The sequence below is a fragment of the Wyeomyia smithii genome, chromosome 1 (genome assembly GCF_029784165.1).
Source record: "Wyeomyia smithii strain HCP4-BCI-WySm-NY-G18 chromosome 1, ASM2978416v1, whole genome shotgun sequence".
In the NCBI taxonomy this organism is placed as follows: Eukaryota; Metazoa; Arthropoda; class Insecta; order Diptera; family Culicidae; genus Wyeomyia; species Wyeomyia smithii.
The window spans coordinates 34,270,511-34,297,519 of NC_073694.1; the positions used below are offsets into that span (position 1 = coordinate 34,270,511).

General features: G+C 39.6%; 1 protein-coding gene across 3 annotated transcripts in view; it reads left to right on the top strand.

Moving 5' to 3' along the window:
* LOC129718372 (cytochrome P450 4c3-like) overlaps positions 1-27,009 on the top strand; it is a 115,584-nt gene that overhangs the window by 49,634 nt on the left and 38,941 nt on the right. Inside the window, exon 1 of one of the 3 annotated variants that reach the window (XM_055669106.1) lies at positions 8,720-8,834. The exons of the other annotated variants lie outside the window; for them this stretch is intronic. The gene's annotated coding sequence lies outside the window, so the exon portion shown is untranslated. Of the gene's footprint in view, positions 1-8,719; positions 8,835-27,009 lie in introns of those variants that run through there. 3 annotated transcript variants of the gene reach the window in all.

A 27,009-nucleotide genomic window follows, 5' to 3' on the forward strand; every position in this document is an offset into this window, starting at 1 on the left:
GTAGTCGACTTAAGTGCTGTTTAAAAACCGGTTTTGGCCCAATATGCAGCCCATTAAATGCTACACCACATCAAGCGAGCAGCAGCTGCGCTTTTCGAAACAATTCGCACAAATTCTGAAAATATTGCGGCGAAAACATTTTGCGATGCGGCCTCGCAAACAACACAGACTGCACCAGAATTTTCTTCGGGTACATCGGATGCAACTGATGCAAAGTTAAACAAATGCTTGAGCTTGCTCGCTCACGCCAATGCCAAACTGGATGCGATTGGTTGTGCAGGACATTCACAGTGCAAGCAGCTAGCTGTCGAAGTCAAGGAAATGCCAATGGAACCAGTGAAAGATTTACGCGGATTGGACTTGTTGGAAGAAAACAACAAGAAGGACGAGTTCGTAAAATCAGTGCTCGCCTCGATTGGTCAGCTGCACGGCCGGCAGCGGTACACGGGGAAAGGAGGATCAGTTTGTCTGCAGATAATGGATTTCTTTTTCGATCGCGGTTTTCTTCTGGAATGCTCTTGGACAGGAACTGGGCGTAAATCGACTCAAGATCAAGAACAAGTGGTACGGAAGGAACCATTCTGCAAATTTGAAGGCGTAATTAAGCTATTCTACCAGACTGTGCTGCAATCAGACCCGGAGTTTCCAATGGATGAGTGCACGTCATTTTTACACCGTTGTTTGCGCAACGCGAAGCAGCGACTTCAGGAGCTTGGTGGATCACGCAAGCCTGCAGCACGTAAACGAAAGCTTCGTGAACCCAACGGACAGCAAGAGGTTTTGGAGGAAGTCGAAATCGAGCAGGAGGAAAGTTATGAACCAACAGTATTACATGTACATGACATAGAGCAACTCGAAATGGTGCAGATGGAACTCGTCGACCCTGGGCCTTCTAGTATGCGTAGTGGTACGATTACACACATATTGATTTGTTTTCTCTTCAACTTAAATTCGAATACTTGCAAATGCATCTGAAACTCCTTTGTTTTTTTTTATTCGATAAAGTACAATTTTATTTGACAAACCTGTTTTCATTTCTTTTGAATCAAACCGAAGGTAGAGTGTGTTGTAATGGTATAAACACTGTTTTTTTTTGTGAATTGGAATAGCTACAAGCTTGCATAAGACGTCGTCTAGAGAATAAAGGATATCTGATTCGTAAGCATTGTCATCAAAAGTGCACAGAACGTTCAGATTGGGTGACATCAGCGGGTTTTCGAACCGTGGCTGAGTATTCACCAGTTCTCTTCCAAAAATACCATCAAAATTTGCATTTATCATTGCAGTAACCTTACGGTTCTTCGTGAGAAACCACATATCAGAGAAGTTGGTTTGCAACGTGAAATTTTCCGAAAGCAGAGAATTTCGTCTTGTCTTCGGGACAAGCATGTTCTAGCCTAGGATATTTCAGAAGTTTAATTTCGTCATGTCTTTGACGTTGTTGTTCGGTAATTCCATTAACAATTTGATTGAGTGGAAGGCGGCCGGACCGAACTAGTTTTTTAATTTTGTAAAGATGGTTTTCAAAGGTATAGGACGAGATTGTTGGTAACGGACCAAATCGACGCACTTCATCAACAATATGAATAAGATTGTGCTGATTACTTGAAACTGAATGAAAACTTTTTTCATAATTTTCCACAAAATTCTCATACAAAAGTGCAGCTACTGGGAGATAAATTTTATACAAATTGCTTGAGCAAATTGTCACCGCACAGAATAAATTAGTGTAGTTCTCGTATTGCTCTTTATCAATAAATTCGGACAAGATCGCAATTTCAATGTAGTTTAAAAAAGATGCGCACTCGGAGGCTTTCCAGTGACCTAGATGTTGTAGTCCACGCCCTTGACGATGGATTTCTAATGGCAATTTAACGGTGCTTAGAATTTTGTCAATTTTAGAAACCGTTTCTTTTGGCCACTTTATGGTATAGTTGGCCATCTATGAATATCGTGAGCAACTTCTCGTAATTTCCAGGTGCAACAAGTGTAAGGAATCACTAACGATTACATCCTCTACAATATCCATGGGTAATCTTAGTAGGGGTGTTTCCACGAATACTGTCTTTATCTTTGAGTTCTCGCGAAGCTTATAAATCTGGTGATGTCCATCATAGATTCTTTTGCGAAAACCGGAATCCGTTCGATTTGGTGCAATGCTGGTAGGATACACGTTCAAACGTAACTCCTTGTGACGTTTTCCGACGGTTGTACATTTCAAACAACCATGGAATGAATTGAAATTAACGGTTCCTAGAGTAATAAAGATACATCGCGGTTCTGCGAGATCTGAAAAAGCATCTCGAAAACATTTTTCTGAAAATGAAGCATCGCTAAAACTTCTTCGCTGCAAGCAATATTCAATGACTTACCAAGACCATGATGCCAATACTGACTGCCTTGAATTTCGAGAATTTCTGTAGGTTCCCTGCCAGTGGCAAGCAATCTCAGAGGATCCTCATGAAGCAAGTGGTCATATCGTGACAATCGAGCCAAAAGAGGGCTTAGTGCAGAATGAGTTATATTGAAATCTAAGCTCCACTTTTGCAGAAATGATGTTAAATCTGATTCGACATCTGTTTCATCCTCGCCATAAGATCCTTCATCAGGACTGTAGTAGCCTTCATTTAAGGTTATTGAATCATCTTCATTTAAGTTCTCCAGCTCAGTATCGACTATTGAAGAAAGCAAGGCATCCTTTGCTTCTTGAGGTTGTTGAGAAGTAGAACATGACCGAAGAGATGAAGGAGTGGTTTCTTGTATAGGAGTCTCCGTATTTTTTGTAGATCTCAGCTGATCATCGAGTTTGGATGGATCACTAGTAACGTATTTTTTCACGTTTCGCTTGTATGTACCACTATTCACAAAGTTTTCCATTTGTTTGATGAATTCATGTTTCCAAACAATAAATAATAATGACCACTGTCGAATATCAGCTTTACAAATACCTCCCAGGTAACCAATAAGCACTTATATATGCAGTATTTCTGCTTATTTTTTGCATTTCATATGCTTTCTGCTTTACATTAGCAGTTTAAATGCGTAGCTGTTGTATAACAGTTTACGCAAAGCCATTTTATTGCTCGCTGTTTGATATCTGCATTTCGAATGCCTAAAGGAACTTTGGTGTGGTGCACATAAAATGCTTATTTAAAGCCAATACAAAACAGCCTTATTTCAGCATCTCAAGTGCATCATTGAGAAATTAAGTTAGCTAACTTAGTTTCTCAATGTTGCACTTGAGATGCTGGAATAAAGCTGTTTGGTACTGGCATTCGAAATGCAGATATCAAACAGCGAGCAATACAATGGCTTTGCGTAGACTGTTATACAACAGCTACGCATTTAAACTGCTAATGTAAAGCAGAAAGCATATGAAATGCAGAATATAAGCAGAAATACTGCATATATAAGTGCTTATTGGTTACCTGGGTTACGTTACTATTTTTGGGAGGGTTTAATTATGGCAAAGTTTCTAGACAATATTTTTATCACTTATTCCCAATTTTCTCATATTGGCCTGCACTTCTATGCTTGTTTAAATAAAAAATCTGACCAATAGGCTTAATTTGTTTTTTTTTTCTTGTTAAGTCATACTTATTTTTACTTTTCAGTTCATCGATTAGCTCAGATAGGACTTTGGCACATTTTCCGGAACAAAAGGAAACTTGCCTTTCAGCTTCCTATTTGTACGTGACGGTTGGCAAATGGCTGGATACGTGTAACTTGAGACCCTAATGTGGCCATTCACCTCTGTCCAGCAACTCCTATCCCAACCTTCACGTGGTGCCTACCGGAATACGAGTAACCTTAGCGGAGATCGGGTAAACAACCCCCGCCCGGTGGAAACTATGGTTGTATGCTGACTGGGAAGGGGGTCGCACGCGGCTGTATCTCCATAATAAGGGCGACGTACAGCAGCGTCTGACCCGGAGAGGGAGGCTGAATTATAGAATGCTGTATCCTCGCCAGCTACCCTCAGCAGCCCCATCAGCAGGATGTAGGAAAACAAGAGCCATCCCGTGGAGGGCCGTAGATGACCATATATGCGTGTTGAGGATTAAGGGCAAATTCTTCAACTACAGTTTAATCAACACCTACGCACCGACAAACAACAAATCCGATGAAGTCAAAGATGAGTTCTATGACAAGCTTGAGCGAAACTATGACGAGTGCCCAAAACACGACGTAACAGTCGTCATCGAAGACGCAAACGCACAGGTTGGGAGGGAGGAATTCTTCCGTCCGGTCATTGGAAGGCATAGCCTCCACTCGTCAACCAACGAAAACGGCCTGAGGCTGATAAACTTTGCCGCGGCCAGAGGAATGGCCATATGTAGCTCCTATTTTCCACGTTTGAATATTCGGAAACACACCTGGAGGCATCCAAACGGAGAAGCATGCTCCCAGATCGATCACGTACTGATTGACGGTCGGCACTTTTCGGATGTTACTGATGTTAGGTCTTTTCGGGGACCAAACATTGACTCTGACCATTATCTCGTCGTTTGTAAGATCCGCGCACGGTTGTCGAACGTGCTGAAATCTCGCACAGAGAGGACGACGCGTTTCATCATTCAGCGGTTGAAAGCTGATGACTTGGCAGCAGAATACGCCAGAGAGCTGGATTAACAGATTGCAGAACAGCAGGAGGAAGGAGTGGAAGACATAAATGGGCTGTGGAGCAGTATCAACGGCGCCATCAAAACGACTGCGAGAGAGGTGGTAGATACGACGCGTGGAAGACAGCCTAATGGCTGGTTCGATGCCGAGTGCCAGAGAGCGACAGATGAGAAGAACCGTGCCAGAAGCAGCATGCTCACTGCGGCTACGCGTCAGAACAGAGAGAGGTACAGGGAAAATAGAACCCACCGTCGGAAGAAGCGCGAGTACGAGGAGCGGGTGCTCGCCAGCGCAGAGAACAGCTATGCTCAAAACGAGGTGCGGAGATTCAATAGAACTTTCAACAGAGTCAGAAGCAGGAATTTCCCGGTGCCGGTCATGTGTAATGACAAAGACGGCAACCTGCTTACTGATAAACAGGATTTTCAGGCGCTATTGAACGGTGAGGACTCAAATGAGCAGAGCAGGAACAGGATGACGATTACGAGTGACGAACAAGCTGTGGAGCCACCAACACAGGAGGAGCTGAAAAACGGCAAGGCCGCTGGGAAGGACGGTATCCCGGCCGAACTTCTAAAATCGGGAAGCGAGCGGCTGTACTATGCGATCCACCAGATAATACTAAGGATCTGGGCGGATGAACAAATGCCGAACGACTGGTTGGAAGGCCTCATATGCCCTATTTATAAGAAGGGTCATCGATTGGATTGTGGCAGCTATCGAGGCGTTACATTGTTCAACTCCGCATATAAAGTGCTCTCCCGTATCCTGTTCTTCAGATTGAGACCGTTAACGGAATCCTTTGTTGGCGAATACCAGGACGGATCAAATCTTCACCCTGCGACAAATCCTCGATAAGTCCCGGGAGTACAACTTACCAACTCACCATCTGTTTGTGGGATTCAGGGCGGCATACGACTCGGTGAAAAGAAACGAGCTGTGGCAGATCATGCTGGAATACGGTTTCCCTACGAAACTAATTAAGCTGAGTCGTATGACACTAGAGGGATCAAAATCGTGCGTGCGGATAGTTGGCGAGACATCAGCCGCGTTCGTAACGTTGGATGGGCTGAAGCAGGGGGATGCGCTTTCCAACTTACTGTTCGACATCGCTCTTGAAGGTGCAGTACGAAGAGGAAACGTGGAAAGAAACGGTACGATCATAACTAAATCTCACATGCTTCTTGGTGTTGTGGACGACATCGATATCATCGTTATCAACCGTAATGCCATGAAGGAGGCCTTCGTACCTTTTAAGAGGGAAGCAGCGAGATTGGGTCTTGTCATTAACTCTGCCAAAACGAAGTACATGGTAGCTGGCAGAGAGCGTGGGAGTCCCCGTGGCATAGTGGGGCGACTCCATACGAAGGCTGGCCAATCAAAAAAAAACTGTCGATAAATGCGACAAAAACTTGGTATTTACATAATTTTGGGACGCTGAACATGAATTTGGCATCCATTTTTTGTTTGGGGCCGTCCATAAAGCACGAAATCCATTTTTTTATATTTTTGGCACTTTTTTCCTTTTTTATAGTATTATATATGATCTTTGACCACAAGTAGTGCCACCGGGGGTCCTCCCCAATGAAGAAAAATATTCGTGATTTATGAACGACCCCTCGAACTGAACAAATTTTGCCTAAATATATATATTTAAAAAAAAACTAAAACAACATAAGTAATACAAACTAATTACAAAGTCATTACAAAGTCATCATCATCATCATCATCATTTTCCGCTGTGATCGCTTAAATCTTGTGTTGAATTGTTTCCAGAAAATTTGAAGTTCATAATACTTATCAGCAGGAAAAATGTCTTTCGCTGCAATTTTCATTTCTTCTAGTGATTTTTGATGTTTCATTGTTTCATATATATATGTTATCTTCCTAATCCGGTTTCTATACATGTATAACACCATGAATTGACAACTTACTAGACATTGAATTTGGTGGTGCCGCTGAAGTTGAAGGCTTAATAATAAAATTCAACGAATTTATGAATTTGAAAACCAAGACACTGGAATGACACAACGTTCTTAATGAATACGAAAAGATGCGGAGGGCGACGACTGTTTTTTGTTTTTTGCTCATAAAGCCAAATGTGTGCTTTACTTTTGTATGCAAACGAGTGCGAAGCAAAAGCAATCTTCAAAAGGGCTATTGTTAGCCGGAGTTTGATGGTATGAATTTACTGCTAGTATTTGATACTTCAATCAGTTTAGCGAAATTCATTATCATAAAATGAAAAGGGCTGAATGTTTTTAATATTGTTTTAAATTTGCAGAAAGTGATAAAGTTTGATATAATTAAAATTTCATAAAGATTTGTTTACTGTTTTCTTGTTTAACACTTCTTTTATAACTTTTCATTTACAAATTTTGTGATTTTTACCCAAATTTATTTTTTATCCTTACGGATTGAGGACGATATCATAAATTTTCATTAATGGGTTATCATGGTTATGATTAAAATTAATCTTGGATGAAATTTCAGCTTCGAAAATAAAAACTAAAAAAATCTACTATCGCTTTATTCACTAAAGTGACAATTTGCGCAGTTTTGCGCTACAGTGGACAGTATGCATTTGAAAGCTTACATTTTTGCCTAAATTTTGAATGTAGTCACAACCGTGGCAAGCTGCGGCAACTAAACTTTTAAGCTACTTTTCTACAAAAAATCACGTTTTTTTTGTTTTTTTTTTTTAGTGTCAGGCATGCTATAACCAAATTTTACAATATCTAATGAAAAGGGTTTGTTTTGCACAATATTTACAACAACTTTTCCTTTGATGTCAAAAAAATCCAAGCTGTCATTGAAGCTACAGAGCGTTTCAAAGTAATGTACCTTTTATCAAAAAAAAGACAAAAAATGTCAGTTCGCCAAGCTTTGAAAAATCATAAAAAATTCAGATTTCATGATATTGCGCCCAAATTTTGGATTTAGATACTTGAATGTTATAGCAATTAAGAAAAAATATTATGAAACAGCTAACGAAAAAAAATTTTTTTGGCTGATGGCCAGCGATTCCCCACTGTGCGTGGTGTTGGTGCTGAAGTGGAGATAGATGGAAAACGATTTGAAGTGGTTGACGGATTCGTTTATCTTGGTATACTTATGACATGTGACAACGATATGAGCCGTGAAGTGTAACGACGAGTTGCAGCTGCGAACAGGGCCTTCTACGGACTACGTAACCAGCTAAGTTCCCGTAGTTTGCAAATTCCCACAAAACTAGCGCTATATATGACGCTGATACTCCCGGTGGCCCTTTACGGACATGAAGCATAGACGCTGAAGGAAGCTGATAGCCGAATGTTCGGAGTTTTTGAGCGTAAAGTTCTGCGATCGATACTTGGCGGTAAACTGGAAGATGGAGTGTGGTGCAGACGCAAGAATCACGAGTTGTACCAGGTATACAAACATGCTGATATAGTTAAGGTAATACAGCGAGGCAGGCTTCAGTGGCCTGGACAGGTGGCCAGAATGCCTGACGAGAGAGCCGCCAAAACTATTTTCAGTAGAGAACCAGGAAGAGGCCGCCGACTGCGACTGCGTATCTGCGCGGTGGGAGAAGATGCACGATCTGCTGGTGTACGAGGAGACTGGAGAACGGCTGCCCAAGACAGAAGAAGATGGACATCTCTAATTCGTTCGGCCCTGGACCGGTGAACGGTCCGTTAGCCAACAAAGTAAAGTAGAGTGAGGTAAGTAATTGTACGTGACTTTACATTTGTTCGCTGTTTAAAAACAATTTCTAATTTTTTAAGATCTCATGTTGAAAACATATCCGCCAATCCTTCGTAATATACCTCATTGGTATCCTTCCACATAAATACGAACTTAACCATTGAACAAATGGAATGATACATAATAATAATTTCCATATGAGCCGTTGAGAGTAAAAGTGGTACATGTGCCATTTTTTCACTTTTTGGGTATTTTGTATAAATTGATGCAGAACGCAATAATATACCATAATATCAAAGAAAAGCCGAGATCTGATAACTTCTACTAGAGTTATAGCCAAAACAATTTCAATTTTCCTCTTCCACAGTATTTCTGGATCCGGAGGGCTACCGAAAGCACTGTCTTATAACTTTAGCGGGAATGCCATCGGGTCCCAGAGTATAGGATCGCTTGAGTTGCTTTGCAGCACACAGCACTTAGAACATCAAACCTGATCAAAATTATTTTGAAGGAATTTGGGACTGGTAACGTATCATGGATCTAGAATATAGTATAATAAATAGTTGTGACTAAAAATTTCATGTGATAAGCTACCTTCGAGTGATTTGTTACTTTACTGATGATATAGCTTGGACTCAATGGCCTTTGCTACATTGAATGGCTGATCCTTTATGAATGAAACATAGCTATTTTTTAGATCAGTGAGGTTTGGGGTTAACACTGTTTTGTTTATTAATCAATATGAGCACTCAAAAGAATTTGAGTCAGTCAGTAGTATTGTCATCATGGTCCATGTACGAACATTTCACTCACAACTTTTGCATCGCTTCGGACGAAAAAAACCGTTTTATTGGATTTTGGCCTAGAACTCGTAATGAAAGGACCCGAATTCAAGAGAGAGTGTTCTGAGAATGTCTCAGTTTATGATATCTCAGTTTATGATATTTTAGAAATCGATGTTTTTCTGCCGAATGTCTTAGAAATGCATGGAACGTCGAGTTCTGGTGTGATAATTGTTTTTTTTTTGAATACCAGATCTCGACGTTTCATGTAATTTTAAGACATTTGCCATGAGGTATACATTTCGACAATTCATTAACTACTTTCTGTGAAAAACTAACTGCTTTGAAACTCCACTACCCGAAATCTGATAGAGTCAAAGGTCAAAATTTTGCCACACATTTCATTAGTACTCTAAGAAGGATATCTATAGACGAAGAGTGAAAGAAATGATATATACTGTTCAGGGTGAGGTCATGCAATCATGCTCAGGAGTGTACACAATTTCTGAGGGTCTAACATTTTAACTCGATTTACCAATAATTTTCATCGCAGGAAATATTTTCCGGGATCCCGAGATTTGAATAAAAAAAATCCTAGGAATCGGAAATTCCGGAAAATTGAAATTTACTTGGATTTCCATCCTGGGACGCTCGAGCTACGAGTTCGATGGGCTATCTTTTGGCTTTATCTATGGTGTTCCTAAGCAGGACGTCACTCTGCTTCATCCAATCGACGATGTTCCGGCTGTTCACCATGAACTCGAAAATCGCATTGAGCTGTTCGGACGCCTTTTGACTGATTCCCACCAAGTAATGGAATATACTGGAGGCCTGCCAAGTTTTACGGGACAGAGGCGGTGTCACACGACTTTACTGAAGGAGCTCGATGAGAAGCCAGCCCAAAGTCGTGGTAAATTGTTAAAAAAATTTAAAAAGAATGAACGAGGCGTACTAGTCATGGCAATACCTCAAAAACTATACCAAATTTGCTTTGCCAAACTATAAAAGAATCACAAACCAAAAATAGTTAAGCTCAGAATACTAAAAGTACGCTAAATACTAAAAACGAGAAGATTTCCAATTGTACTGAAAATAACGACTAGAGCGCTGATGAGGCCGTAAAAAAAAATATTCCCAAATAATTTGCGGTTCTACACTCAGAATATTTTTCACGTTATTGTTACGTGAAAACTCCTATACTTGTTCATTTTCTGATGATTTATGTGACAAACATAACATCTACGTAAAAATAACATACCATCTACGTGAACTTGACAGGATGTATCGCGTGAATTCTCTGTGCGAAAATATCCAGAAATCAAAATGGCGAAACTGTTGTCTGATTCAGTGTCAGAACATAAAACGGAATTTCTCGATCGCTTGCCAACAAGTGAATTTCCGGAAAATCTTGATAATATTCAGTCTTGAGCTTACAGGTTGCACACAGCTCCTGTTTAAAGGTGATACAGTTTCCTGAAAACAATAGCTGCAGGGAACAGTAACTATCGCCCTCGCAAATGTCGTAATATTTATCATTTTTTATGTCGTTTTGTTCATTTATGAATTGAAAACATTGCATACCCGAGTGATTTATCATGCAACATGTTTCGATAATTTCTAAAAACTGTATGTTGCATAAAACGTGATAGATATCAAATACTCGAATGCTTCTTACTTCACAAGTAAATGAATTCTACGTGAAACTCACATGAAATGCATATGTCTACCGAATAAGATTCAAAGAATAATTCATCTCCCCAGGCCATGATGAACTCAAATGACAATCACGTAGAATCTACTTGAAAACCGTATTAGTAAATATTCACGTAACTTTTCCGGTAACTGCAACGTGAAAAATATTTTGACTGTCGGACCACGACCCTACTTATACTAACAATCTTTCCCAAATCATCATTTACAGAAGCTAAACAAAAGCCAAAATCAAAAATGATTCCGAATTGAGAAGTTCCCGAATCAACCTAGAAATGCTGAAATCGGTTTTGAAGGCCAGAAACGGACTCAGAGAAGCTTCAGAGACTAGAAAAGGTCCAGTCGGGAAGGGATCCCTGAATAACCCGTAAAGACCCGGGACGGAGTTTTGTGATTTTGTACTGAAATAATTTTAAAACTCCAAAATTCACTCTTACATACCATATTTCATCCACCTGACATGATTTGATACATGGAGCAATTGATACGTATGAAAATTACCAGTGTTTGCTCAATCTGTTTGAAAAAATAGAGAAAAACACAGACATATTTTCGTCTCACAAAAACGAGGAGGGGTCCAGAGGGTTGGCATCTTCACCAAAACTTAGAGCAACTATTCCCCTTGAATAAAAGTTCAAATCGGCCGTTCCAGTGCTGAGAACGAGCATTTTCAAAAAAAAAATTCCGTCCCGGGTCTTTACGGGATAATCTCATAATTGAAACAGAAGTCTCATATGTGAGCTTCATTTTCGGTTGCAACTAAGGACTATTTTAAAAAATTGCTTTTTAATATGAGATTTCGTTTTCAACCAATTTTTCATTTATTTACTCTCGCCAATCCTAATCCCAATTCCTAATAGACACTATAATTAATTACAAGACATGAAATAACCAAAACTATTTTCAAGCTTTGCCCAAATATCTTCACATCGAAGGATGGTAAACCGAGTCGAATAAAAACAATCGTTTGCGTAATCCTACCCCATGTATAATCCGGTAAAAATTGGACCGTCGCAACCAATAAAATAATTCCAGGGCATTAAAAACCCACGAGAAAGAAGCACACACGAACCATTACACACGGCAAATAATTGTCATCAAGTGCAAATAAATTTGTGTAAAATGTAGGCAAAAACAAGCCTGTGTACAGAGCAAACAGGGCCGAAAAAAAGGCATATGCAACCGCCAAAGCTGCACACAGTTATCCATGTCCCGGTTTGCTTCATTTCCTCTACGAAAACCACGAGAACGTGAACCGGCTAGGGCTGGCAAGTAAGGGCTGACCGTTTTTTTGTGTCCTCCATCTCTCTCTCTCTCAAATTCGATCTATGCCGCACCAACAGCAGCCGCTGCAAGCGACATTCGCGTGAAAATATGAACGCGAATAAACCGAAAAACCAAACACAAATAAAATAAAGTAGATTAATTATAAACATATAGGGTAAACAACGTTATTTATCTACGTGGCGTAGGAAAGAGCTAGAGCACCGACCGTTTGCAGGCAGCAGGACAACGCGAGTCCTGAAGCGCTGCAAAATCAGCTGCTGCTCGACCGAACGATCGACTCTGGTTTCGGACGGAAATATGCGAGAAATTATTTGAACTATTTGGCGGAAACTATTTGACGTCTGCCTACTATTGATGGTGATTGGTATACAGTGACTTTTGTTTAGTTATTGTTTGAAGCTCTCCCGCGCGGTTGGAGAATTTGGAGTGTAGTTAGTGGAATTTAGCGGTAAAACTGTATTTATAGTATGCTTGGAAAGCTTTGTACGTAAATAAGAGAGACAGCGCAAACAAAGCGCCTTCACGTAGGCAGCAGCAGCAGCTAATCCAGTTTGTTGGCTAGTAGAGGTGTTCAGTCGATTGTCGATATTGCGGTATTTTGTGGCACGAAGCATGACTTAAGCTGTGATTTTTGCAAAGGGCCATAAGGTATAAGCCTCACAGAATGTGTATATTAGACTAGGACACGGTTATATGGGAAAAAAGCGATGGTGTTGTTTTTTCGCTTCCATGCACTTTTCGTGTTTCTTATGGGTCCTATAACAACCGTGTAACTTTTCAGATCGATCGGTGGAACTATATTTTTGCGCCCGATTTTTAAAGTTTTCATACCATTTTATTTGGGAACATCTACTTTTTCGAAACTTATTCTCTAAAGATGTCCAATTGGTTCCTAAAAATATATCGACACATGATGTTTGTAGGAAATTTTCCTGGGAATAACTCTTCTGAAGACCGCAAGGCGCTACGATGCTTTTAAAAAAAGTTATTCACCCCAAACTGATTGAATGTCTGACGAACAGCTCACCATTGAATTTCTCCAGCAACACTGCTACAGCATGCTGCTATTGAAAACTTGCTTAAGGATGAGAAATAATTTCGCGTGGAAGTAAGCTTGAAAGTGTAATTTTCGCTCATAGTATCTTCGGAGAAGCCTCCAAAATAAATTTCACACGATATCATTTCCTATCACATGATTGAATTTGCAACAGCAGCATGCTGCAGCAGCATTGCTAGTAAAATTTAATGGTGAACCGTTCGTCAGACATTCAATCAGTTTGAGGTGAATAACTTTTTCTACAAGCATCGTGGCATAGAATTTAAAAAAAATCAAAAATACGTATACATGTTGCTAAACCTCTTTGTTATGACTTATGCTCTTTCTCAAAAATTTTTCCTAATTTCCAACATTTCATAAATTCAGGTATATCGATTCTCGTACAATTTAAGAACAAATGTTTAATAATAGGTTCTAATTTGTTTTGTTATATAGCCATTTGTAATATTCTTTAATCGTTTGGAATATTTGGAGATTATTATTATTGTATTAATTATGAAAGTTGGTATTCTAAGTGAAAGGAAGTTAAAAGGCTTCTAGGGCTACAAAAAGTCGAGAAATCAACCATAATCTGAGCTTGAAATAGCTGAAAACCTCTCCTGAGAACCGGAAAAGTTTAAAAAAAAAACGAAAATAAACCCTAAATAAGCTGAGAATTGCGATAAAATGCTTATAAATGCAAGAAAAGTCACAAAGTAAATAACCCTGAATTGCGCTCAGAATAGACCAGCCGAAGAAATTCAAAACAGAAAATGTTCCCAAAATAAGTTGAGAGAAGTGAATAAAGTGCCTCTTCGTCCATTTAAAAAAAATATTGTGGGATGAAATGTTTGCCTATTTTGAAGTAGAATACTTCTCTCAGGAAGTTCGGCTACATAGGGATGTGAAATGAAAATCTAAAACCGAAAAATGTGAAAAATATGTCCAATTTCAAATGCTAATAAATCGGTTAGTATTCGATGGATTTCCTTCGTTCTTGCAGCAATAGATTGGAAAATCTTCTAAGATTCTTCCCAAAAGAGGATAATTGTAATTTTATTATTCACACTATTGTACTATTGAAAATAGTCAAGCCTTGTCAAAACGAAAAATTCGACCTCTGATTGGTCGTTATATGCTTGCTTCCCAAGCACGGTCGACAGGATCATATACCTTGCAATTGAAAACATGCTATTTGGCCTATATTAGAGCCTGTTTCATCCGAAGCCGCTCATAATAGTTCTAGACAGCGACAACAGCAGTCGTCCTTCCTTAGCAGCAGCACTAGCCCTGTGGTTGGTCACCACGTCTCAGTAGCAGCGCGGTTCTCCTCATCGTGTGTCGGCAGACTGCCATTATTCCTCCAGTGTTGGGGCAGCATGGAAATTGCCATTAGGAAATCAAATTTTGAACATCAAAATGCCTTTTTCAAGGTAAATAAACAAGTCATTGAAAGTTAATAATTTCTGACAACGCAAGCAAGCGTTCTGTGTTGGATCCTAGCAATTTAAATCTGTCGCGCCCGTCTAATTTACTGAATGTGAAATAGCTTCCACAGTACATGTTGTCCGTGTATCTTAATTCCCACAATGTTAGGGCAGCTCAAAGGTTGCAATCAGCAACCGATTTTGAACCGCAAAATGCCCTTTTCAAGGAAAATGAACAAGTAATTGAAGGTTAATAATTTTCTGGCATCAACACAAGCAGACATTCTGTGCGGGATGCTATCAAATTCTGTTGTAGTAGTCTAATTTCTACTTTATTTAGTAAACCCCCTACTGTAAGGGCAGTGCAAAGGCTGCAATCAGCATAACCGACTTTGAATAACAAATTGCCCTGTTAAAACGCATTCACAAAAGCAGTTAGTTCGACTATGCAGAGCTAATAAGAAGTCGATTCAATCAATCAGCATGAACAGAATTTCGTCGTCTCTCAACCGCCAAGTTGCAACATGATGCAACACGCAACAGCGAGCAAACGAAATCGCTTGATGTTACTAGCCGCAATACGGTTAGGGGCTAAATCGTTGCGTGTGTGAGAGCACCATCGGTGTTTTTTCGCTGGATACAAAAATCAAATGCGAATTGTGGAATAATTCGTCTAAAGAACATTAGAAAATGGTACAACTGAAAAGAAAGGCGTGGCCTATTTCGTAGCACCCTTCGGCTATAAAAGAGTGTTTCTGGGAAAACTAGCTACATTCATAAGTCGGAAGGTGAGCTGGATAGACCTCCACAACGTTGACAGCAGTAGCAGCAGATATCAGCACTCAGCACCCAGCAGTAACAGAGGATAGCAGCGGGTTGCGCCTGTGGCTGCCTTCAAATTAAACAAATCACTTGCCCTGTGGTTGGTCACCACGTCTCAGGCCTCTGCCAGGCTGAACGCCAATGCGAGCGATCGGGCGAGATTTTTGCCGTACATCAGCCGGCACTTCCTCTAATGGAAAAGTTGGATCATTTTGTTCAGAAGAACATTTCTGTCGGTAATATTACAGAGATGCGATTGCGTTATATCCGTTATAGAATTGAACAATTGTTCTTTTGAGGACAAATAAAACACTTAATTTGAAGAGTTAATAGATTTGGGTACCAGTAGCAGTATGGTAACAGCTTCAGCGGTAGGTGCAGCCGGTACTTCCATGAGGTCGATGTTATAAGGAAGTAAATGGAAGCGGCACGGCGAAACAGTTCGGGTGTGCTTATACACGCGTCATTTTTCGTTGTTGATATTATTCCCCACATGAAACGACGCGCTGTCGTACGATAGCGGCGGTATTAGCGGTAGATGCATTTGCCAACACTTACTCCAGTAAAGCCGTGTCTAATTTTCAATGTGAAAACACCTTTCTATTGTGTTGGCCGTGCGCATTAGGCCTCTGCCAGGCTAAATGCGAAAAGCGGCGAGAACCAATTCGCCCGGCCGTAGGTTAATGTACAGCCGTAAGTAGAGCTGTACATTAACCTACGGCCGGGTGAACAGAATAGAATCCCCAACTATGATGCCGTTCCTGAATGCGAAACCACTATTTTCCTGCTATCGGAGCATCCTTGCCGGTTGAGGGTTTCGGCCTTCCTCCGGTGAAGCTCTGCCTTGTTTGGGCAACTACACAAGCATTCTGGACTTCGGCAATCAAAACTTCTGCTGGCTTTCTGATTTTCAGTGTGAAAACAGCCTTCACCTTTGTTATCAGAGTGCCTGACTACGATTTGGTAATATTGTTTAAATTGAATGTATACAAAATTTTACAATATTCCTCTTTCTCCCATTCAATAAAACAGGTAATAAGATGCCTTCGTCATACGCAAGTTCACCATAACTCCCGCTATCGGCGTAACACGAAGATGCAATCAGCGTCATATCCATTTTTTTTTTGTTTTTTTTTTTTTCAACAATGAACTGTCCTTTTAAGGACAACCAAACAAATGAATTGAAGATTTAATGTTTCCACGTTCTGAGCTTTAACCAAAAGTTAATTATCTTAATTCACATGTACATATACTCTGACTGTTGAATCTTGTTTGCGCCACAAAGAGTTTGTACTTTTCCTGTTCAGTGAGGTCGTATTTGTATGTGCAAACTGAAATTGAGTAGTACTTCAACTTCATTTGCACAGAATTTTCAATACTGCCAATGAGCGGTCAACATTTATTTACTAGGAAAAATGACTGACACGCAAGCAGCCGGGTTAACTCTCTTGTAAAAGTTTTCTACTTCAATCTTGCGGTCGTGGCTTTGCACACAACCCTCCTGTGATTTTTTTCAACTCGTTACGTTACATAAAATTTACGTTATATCAAATCATGGTATTTTTATACCAAATTCACCAGAAAAGTAACTTTTATTACTGTTTTGAACATGATTCCTAACTTCAGAGTACCGAGATTTCCATTGCCTATTTTTCTTGCTTGAATCAACGATTTATGACAACACAACAGAAATTATACCATAAAGTGAATAAAACAACGAGCAGGGGAACACACTTTTGGATCTAAGAGGCATTCAATATTCGAAGTTCATTTCAATTTTAAAAAATAACAATTACGTTATATGGAGTTAAATATTATGTTATATCGATTCACATTTTGAAGAGGTAAAGTTGTAAGGCAGGTTACGTTTTACCGAGAATTACCTGTATTACTTTTTGCTGTTGTGAGATGTAAAATCTTTTCGGTAGGTCTTCGACGTTTGGAACTATGTTGAAGTATTTAAATTCAGTGGTTTCAAGAAATTTGTACAAATTAACCCGTATATATTTGACGAAATAAATTGAAATTCACCGTTCTCTTTTGATGAATTCTAAGAACTTGAAGTTATTGAAAAAGTAGTTAACGTGATTATCACGAACACGTTGAAAATGTCAAATTTGAAATTAATAGTGTAAGAAATGGCTTAAACAGGGGCGCCTATTTTAATCAGTCGAAGAAAACGGCCCTCAAACACTTGAATTTTGATCATTAACGACAATTCCAATGACTAGAACGAAAACTCCGATTAACTAGATGTCTTATTATTACATGAAATACCGTTCAACACAGAACAATCTTTGAAATAAACATCAATCGAAAATATTTAGCAATTTTGCAGCCATTCGAACGGGTGCTGAAGAAAATCCCCTGCAAAACAGAGGGAAACTGCTTTTAGAATTGTTTCGGGGTGATTGGAATAGTGTCCCTCGATTGCAAACTTTAATTGATTATTGTTAAAGTATGCTAAAGAACTTTTACAACCTGAAAAGAAGTGCTGACCGAAAAAGGATAATGTACTAATTGATATATTCATGTTTAGCCTTTCTCCTAGAAAGGTATAGCAATCACTTGCAAAACCGAAAGTATAAAAGTGCTCAAAAGGGCCAAATGGCATATATCACTCGACTCAGCTCGACGAGCTGAGCATTTTCTGTATGTGTGTGTGTCTGTATGTGTGTGTGTGTATGTGTGTGTATGTGCAGATTTTTATTCTCACTCACTTTTCTCAGAGATGGCTGACCGATTTTCATGAAATTAATTGCAAATGAAAGGTCTTGTTGTCCCGTAAGACCCTAATAAATTTCATTGTAATCGAATTTTTAATTCAGAGGTTATGTATCAAAATGTAAAAATCTTGAAACATCACAAACTCAAAAACTACATAACCGATTTGGCTTCTGTACATCGCCCTAATTCTGCATATATCAATCAATCAATCTGAAATACTCATATTGGGAGGTATTTTGTTATTTTGGTTGATTTCCAGAAACTAACAGTGGTCGTCTTTTAATTCAAAATGGTGTCAAGGGTCAATGTTTGGTTTCTATGCATCATCTCGATTACGGAAATATCCATGTTGAGTATTATTTGGTCATTTTCAACTGTTTCCTATATGTTGCCATTTAGCGATTAAAAGTGGTGCCTGAGGTCAATTGTTAGCTCATTGCATCATTCTGGTTCCAGAGATACTCATATTGGATGGTATTTGGTTATTTTAGGCTGTTTTTCACAAACCGGAAGTCGCCATCTTAGATTTCAAAATGGTATTTAAAATAATTTCTGGCCTCTGAGCATCATTCTGGTTGAAGAAACACCCATATTGGGTGTAATTCGATCATTTTCCGCTGTTTCCCAGGAACCGGAAGTCGCCAACCTAGAATCCGAAATGGGGTCTGTGGTCGATTTCAACTGCTGTGTATCATTCTAGATCCGGAGATACTCATGTTAGACGGATATCGTCCATTTTTGGCTGTTTTCCAGAAACCGGAAGTTGTCATCTTACAATCCAAAATGTTGCCTGAGGTCGATTAAGGAACATATTTGCTGCCACTAAAAACACTCACCTGCCAAATAAGGTTCCATTTAGTTGATTTGTTCGCGTGATGTGCAGAAATTTGTGTAGAAACATGTGCTTCTAGAAGAAGAAGGGGCGTCGAACCATTATGGACATATTTATTACCCTTTAAAACATCCACATTCCAAATTCGGTTTCATTTGCTTGGTTTGTTCCTGAGTTGTGCAGAAATGTATGTTTCATGTGTATTGGACCCCTCCTTTCCAGAAGAGGGAGTGTCTCAAACTATCATAGGAACCTTTATCGGGACCAAAAACCCCTACATACAAATTTCACGTCGATCGGTTCGGTAGTTTTCGAGCCTATATGGATCAAACAGACAGACAGACCGGACTACATTTTTATATGTATAGATTACAACATCAATATTTTAGCACCTAAAGAGTGAATATACATTTATTAGATTGAAGCGTTCATGTAAATTTATTTTTACAAATAAAAGTTTGAATGAGAAAGGCTGGGACTGACCGCTAGGTGGATTAATTTAGGTTTTTTTTTACTAAATACTTCAACTTTATACGTCATAACTGTTGAATCTGACTGTTACGAGGGGTGTTTTCCTTTTCTTTGTGTACTCGGTTGGATACTACTAGAAACGGTGGAACTCGTTTGAGAAATGCAATTCTTTCGACAAACTTTCAAATGCATATAGTCTGGTTTGCTACTATCTGCAACCTTCTGAGAAATAAACTAGAAATATCTTTACAACAAATGAAAATATCAAACCAATATATTCTACAAAAATGCGAGGTTTAGCAGAATAAACAATATCTTAGAACATCTTGAAATGTTTCGACGATTACAGAAAAAGTTAAGGACAAAAAACTCATTTTGAGGGGTGTTTTCCTATCATTCAGTACTCGATTGGATAAAATCGGAAACAGTTGAACACTTGTAAGTAATACAGTACTTTTGACAAACTTTCAAATGCATACAGTCTGGTTTGCTACTATCTGCAACCTTCGGAGAAATATGGACTCAAAATATGGCTATTTTCAGCAAAAAACTAGAAATATTTTTAGAACAAATGAAAATATCAAACCAATATATTCTACAAAAATGCGAAATTTAGCAAAATGAACGAAATCTTAGAACATCTTGAACTGTTTCGACGATTACAGAAAAAGTTATGGACAAACAACTAATTTTCAGGACTGTTTCTCGTAAAACTCTATATCGTCATATCAGACGTACAGATAGAAGATTACAGTGCTCAGCAATTCTTTTTCTTATAGATTTTCTACAACTTTGCTGAAGAAAGCAATCGGGTATTTTGAAAATTAGAAAAAATAATTTTTTTATCTTACTACTAGGGGGATTGATCAAAACACCGAAAACTCCAAAAGAAAGGCCTTGTTATATGGAATAAACTTGCCGAAGACACTGGGTACATAAAATCAATATTTCACAGTCAAATCTAAAACGATCACGATTTTTCGAGTTTAGACCACTGTGGATTGGTATCATTGTCCTCAATTACCAGTGAGCCAATATAGACAAACTCGTCGACTACCTCGAACTCATCGCCGTCGATTGTAAGCACTGGCAATTCGGCGCTGGCGTCCGCTCGATTCAATACAGCCTGTAGCGCAATGTAGAACAGCAGGCATCATTACCCTGTCGAAGCCCCCTGCGGGATTCAAATGGACCCTACAATTCACCCGAAATCCGCACACAGCACTGCGTTCCATCTACCGTAGCTTTTATCAGTCTCTTCAGCCTCCCCGGAAAGCCGTTTTGGTCCATAACCTTCCATAGCTCTTTTCACGCAATTCTGTCATACGCGGCTTTGAAGTCGATGAATAGGTGGTGCGTGGAGCTTCTTAACTCCAAGCATTTCTGGAGGATCTGTCGTTTGATAAAGATTTGGTCCGTTGTAGGCCGTCCTTTCACGAAGCGGGCTTGATAGCTTTCCACAAATCTGTTGGCTAGCGGTGTGAGTCGGCGAATAGTTCCCACAGTCCGATTTGATGCATCTCAGCCCGTGCACCGTTTTCATCATCCATCACCCTTCCAAATTCGTCGTCGAATCACTTGTTTCGTTGGGTTTGTCCCACATGCCAGATAACGTTCTCCGCTACGCTTTTGATGGCTGTCCTTGAGAGCAACTTCCAGGTGATCCTCTTCCGGCAGCGCAGTTTTCAACTTACCCATTCGAGAGTTGAGTGGCCATCACCCAATCACCCGATTCCGTATCTCGCCTATCACTATAATAGCTGTCCCCAGTGCATGTGTGTTGCCGCTGCTCTGGTAGATGGCATGACCATCCCGGAACGTACGTACCATACCTACGGGATTACAATACTCCGGAGAGCACTCGTGTGCTCCCAGGAAAATTGAGAGATCGACAGTTCAAGGTCCCGAGTTTACAATCGTTAGTCCGGTTTCGCCGCGTGGGTCTGTGCCGATTGTTCCAATCCGAATTTTTTTGTTCCTCGATCACTACTTGTGAATGTTTTATGGTGACGGCTTGTAAGGCCTGCGCACCAACCCTCTGTTTCGCCGGAGGACCATCGTGCACAACACTGTTTAGAGTTCAACGTTGGTTTGAGGACGGTAATCGGCCGCCCATAACCTGAAGTACAGACGCCGTTTGGAGCCGCTCTTAACATGAAAGAGAGACGCTCGGAAAATCAGAAGAGCCCTCCTTCTTTGTTAGCATACGACCAAGTTTCCTTGGCTGTTCGTCTACCAGCTGGCACCGCGTGGAGGATAGGAAAGGCTAGATAAGAGGCCAAGGACCACGTGTGGGCTCTATTTTATTTCTTAGGTGCACTTTGCACCGATGGTGTGCAGTATCCAGCCGTTTACTAGCCAGGCATACCATACCAGGTATTGAGTACCAATCTCAAAACGGTCACCGGTTTCATCAACAGGTTTACAACCAACTAGCTCAACTCCATCAATGAGTTCGTGCATCCTGTAATTTGTGTAAAGCAATCGGGACAAACGTCGCAGTGGCACTTCTACCCAATGACTTTCAGGCATACAAAAAAAAGCACTAGTGAAGCCTAGGTAAATGGTTCTCTGAACTGCAGCAATGCAGAAATTTGCAAAAACTAATTTTTTACCGTAGAATAGAGTAATAGTAGTCGAACCTCGTGATAGGTTGCGGCTTCAACAAACGATTGTTGACAAACAGTGATATTTTTACCAATATTTCCAAAATCGGTTATCAGCTGTGGGCTTGATGTAAGATTTTGAATCACGCGGCACCGTGTCAGAGCAGCACGGACAGAAGCAGAGGTCACCTCTCCTCACGCGAGCCCTGCCACGAAACACGCAGCCAAATGGAACGCACGAAACGATCATTACGATTACGAACCATCTCATGGGCACAAATGTCACCGATGTTGTTTGGTACAATATCTATATAGGCTTGTGCGTGTCTCTTCCCCTTCCTTATCTTCAGTAACCGACAATGATAGTAGCTGCCACAGCGGGTAGGAGGAGGGGTTGAACACAATATTTCTGCTGCTAATCTGTTCTATTGAGATGAGATGACATTAATGGGCAAATTTACAATACGGTCGGTTTCGAGAATGGGATGGCAAAAGTTTGGCTCTGCCGAGGAAGAGGGTCTCACTGCGTACGATTGATAACCGAATTGCAGTGAAATGAAACGGAATGGTAATAGTCGGCAGACCCTGTGTGTTAGACTAGCAAATGATAATTTGCCTAAAGTCAATTTGTATTCAAAAATCTCTCTCACCCTGCTCTAATCTTAACAAATGTGTGGTTATAATTGTTGTAACTGGATAGGACTGCTTATTCGGTGGTACACAATGGGAAAAAGGGTCAGCAGCAAGGAAGGATGCGCAGCGGGACCGGGCAAAGGTACGGTAGGTAGGATTTAAATCGCATCACATTTTAGTCGAATGTTGTAATTTATCTTCGCGAGATGCAATCACCAAATCGGGAAGCCGCCCATCAACAGCTGGTCAAATTTTATTCCGTACAACTCCACAGCGGCTCACACTAAACCGTAACCTCGCTGACAGAGTTTGTGTGTGTGCGCTTAAATTAATTGATTTTCGCTTTTAATTTTCGTTGGCCATCTCGCAGCGGCTTGCGGCTGCTACTTTACGAACTCATTAACCTTGACTAAACTGATACAATGCTTGCGAGAAGTTTTATTGGTCATTTGAATACACCGGTGTGACGCAACTGTCGATTCCAAACAGTGATTTGCTGGTTGAGGTCAAATGTCAGATGCAGCACACCATTCCAGAAAGGCTCTCGTAAATTGATTAATTAAACTTCAACGAAAATTTTTATGGCTATGATGATGCTCTGAACCCAAACTAGAAAACTTATGTCATAAAAAATAATACATGCATAAAATTAGTATAAAAAATGTAACACTTGCAAAACTAGAAATGACTGAAATGTGCATATCTCAAGTTATTAGCTGATTTTTGCAATGGTTATTCTGATTTTCCCTTTTCCGAAAATTATTTTAGAATGGAATCTTTTAAGTTGCTTTAAGCTACAATTTCGAATGTTTTTAACACCTTTGTTTCCATTGAACTCTAAGAAAACCCTTCATAAAAATGATATCATATTTGAGAGGTAATGCGGATATTGTACACGCAAAACTTTTCCTTATTACCTTAGAAGCAATAGCACAAAATTGCCTTTAAGGTAACAAACCTATTACTAAAAAGGCAATAAAATTCTTCCCCAGTCAAGTAACAACACATACTGTCATATATTTAGCACGTGTTACGGGAGTACGACCATCTAATAATGGTCGTTCAACCACATGCAAGATTTTTTCTGTCATAAACTGCTCCCTTTCCATCTCAAGTTAAAAAAAAAATCACACACCGTCGCATATGTTGCACATGTTACAAGTTTCTTCAATCTCCAATTCATCCGGTGAGCGTGTATTAGTTCGCTCGTTGTATGCATACGGAGTAGAGGAAGAATATGACAAGAGCTGCCAAGCAGCATTTTCCCCGTCATAGAGTATGCAAACGTTGATGATTTCAAAGACTTGAAATGCGTCTTTAAATGACATCACGATCTGTAAACTGCGTTAGAGAAAAACAAAAACATTCGCTTTCTTGCAAGCTATTCAAAACACATACTAATTGGTTCATGGAAACTCATTTGCACCTGTTTGAAAATACAAAACTCGTGCCCATCCAGAACAATATTCGCAACTTCGGCAACTCTGTTCAGACAGTATAACATATTTTTATTTCATGTAAACACTGGGGGACGCAACGAAAGTGTTTCTAATTAGACATTTGAGGTTGACGGGTGAGATTCTCATTATGTGTGGATGAAGGGAAGCAAAAATGAATCCGATCGTTGCATCAATACAAATGCAGCGAGTGAAGTCTTGCTAACACATGCATTGCGGTGCTTGGCTGTATGTTGATCTGCAGAAACACATACAACCGTGTGCCCGTCATAATTTTTGTTACTTTTCGGTTATTACTATTTGTGTATAATGCGCAGTCATAAGACACAATAAGTAATAAAAAATTGCCCTAAAGTAATAAAATGTTCCCCGTTTGCGTTGGGTGCAGTAATGTTACAAATGGCAAAGATATTGAACATATTAAAAATCAGAGTTACACGAAATTTGGCATACTATTTAGGCGAACATAAAACTGTTCACTAAACATACTGGAAATAATAAAAATTCAACGTCATGAAATGGTTTTAACAGTAATAAATCACAATGTGGCCAAGAAAAAAAAATCATATTTTGATTGGAAAAAATTGCTAATTGTTGGGCATCTTTCGTCTTTTAGTTTTCTATTAAATATAATTTATTTTCGATAAGAGTATTTAACTGTATTTAGAATGAGATGAATTTTTGTCACAAAAAATATTTTGTACAAAATTTTCGATATCTTGTTATCCAATCAGTACGACATCAGAGAAAAAATTGCACGAAATTAAAAGCATTTGCGGATAAATAGGGTGTCGAACGTCTTCGTCAGTGGTTTTTTGCGGCAGTTTTTCTGCAGCAATCTTATGCAAAAGGGGGCCGAAGAAAACCACTGACGAAGACGTTCGACACCCTATTTTGTCTAAAAAATAAGTAACAAAATTGCTAAAATCTGATTATCCGATTAGAAATTATTTTGAGAAAATGTTTCAGGTAGTTAAAGGCATTGGCATATTAACGGTGGTTTCTAAGACTTTACAGTGAGAATAGTGGAAGTTGCTAACAGGGTACACAGGGACAAAATAAACTAAAAGTAAAACCACCCTCACGGAATAGGCCGTTACAAATTCTTTTCGATATAATTTCCATGATCCCAACGGAAAAGATTGGAAGGCAGGATTTTTTTATATTCTACTTTAACCTCAATCTAAACTGAAGTCTTGCGAGAGAATACCATCTTATCTTGCGATGTCATTTTGATCTGGTCAATATTTCAAGATATGATTTTTCGAAAAAAAAAACGCTTCTAAATATGTCCTTTAACCCCCTCACTCTTGACGAGTGTTTAATGAACACACATTTTTTATTATATTTTATTATTAAATACGTGACTACCGTGACCTCGCCTGTAGCGAAAAAAATATCTATCTCCTGAGTGAAGATCATTAGCGAAAGCCCTCGCCGCAGGTATTGTGTCAATGTTTAATGTCATAAACGCAGTCTGTCCAGTAGAAAGTGTTCAACACACTACGTGCAGTTATGATCGCTATTGGCATTATCAAGTCAGTTTATATCCGGTCACCAAGAGCACGATCAATATAGCAATAAAAAGTTATAATTAATAATAAAAAACAATCGAAAGTCGGTCCCAATCTTACACTTGGTGCTCAAAACATAAACATTTAGGACATTGACGTGAAGGTACCCGCTGTGCGGATCAAAAGACGATATATCTACTATTTGCCAAAAATATTTTGAAGAGTCACGTTTGTTCCAGCACAAATTAATTCCGAACAAGTGTTGAAGTTCATGCTTGCATACCAACAGCCTCCACACTAGAGCCCAAAGTTAAACCGCGAGATGTAATTTTTGATTTGGTTACGTATTGCAGCCCGGTTGGTTTCACTACCGCGTTACTGTCACGGTGCGGTGCGGCAGGAGCACCCGTAACAGGTTGTGAAGCGAGTTTAGTTTTGGGGGGCGGGCTGCGCTCGATGGCAATGACCGAGAGATTGATTGGTGGAACTCAACCAAATAAATTAAAAATCGATCTGCGTTAGGACCTAGCGGTGGAGTTTTTTTTTCTATTGAAAAGCTGAGATGTAAAATGGTCTATGAGAAATAGAGAGAGTCACAATGCAATTTTACAGCACCGTTAATGAATTTTCATTGTCGATTGTAATATGAAGCAATCGGAATTCAAAGTTTTACAATTCGCCACTATTGGTTTGCTCATCTTTGCCATTGTAACGAAGATGGTGTGGCAAAAAAACTAATGTGAACTTTATATGGATCATTGTTGCAGTTTTCCCATAGCAAATGGCTCTTAAGTAAAAGCTGCTTTCAGGTGGAGAAACGAACAAAAAAAAAGGTTGAAAACAATGTCATACCTCAAACATATCCATAAACTCAACCGACTGCGACTGATGAAGCCCCGTTTTCGCTGTCATCTTGAGAGATAGGTAATAAAAACTATTAATTACGTATCTCACAGCATCTCACCTTAGTTATGGAGTTTACTCAGTTGAAACATTACACAGTTTGAAAAAAAAAAAATTGTCATTGATGTGACTTTTGTATGCTAAAGGATGTCACCTAAAACACTTGAAAATCGGCGGACGCATTGAAATTAACTCTCGATTAAGCTGCCATTAAAATGAGTTTCGCTCATTTACTGAGTGTTATTCTTCGATTTGACAAACGACACGGAACACTCAGCTTGAAGCTCAGTTCGTGTTGTCGTTTTTTCTTCGTGCGAAAGTGGTACAAGCGGCCTTCTACATCTAAACCTTTGACACTGAGAGTCGTCATGCATCGATTGGAATCAAGGTATAAACAAAACAAAAACTGAATGACAACACTGGCTTACTAAAAAACTGCGAAAAAGGGAAACGATCGAAAAACGGCTCTACTGCCTTCAATTTGCATGCCGG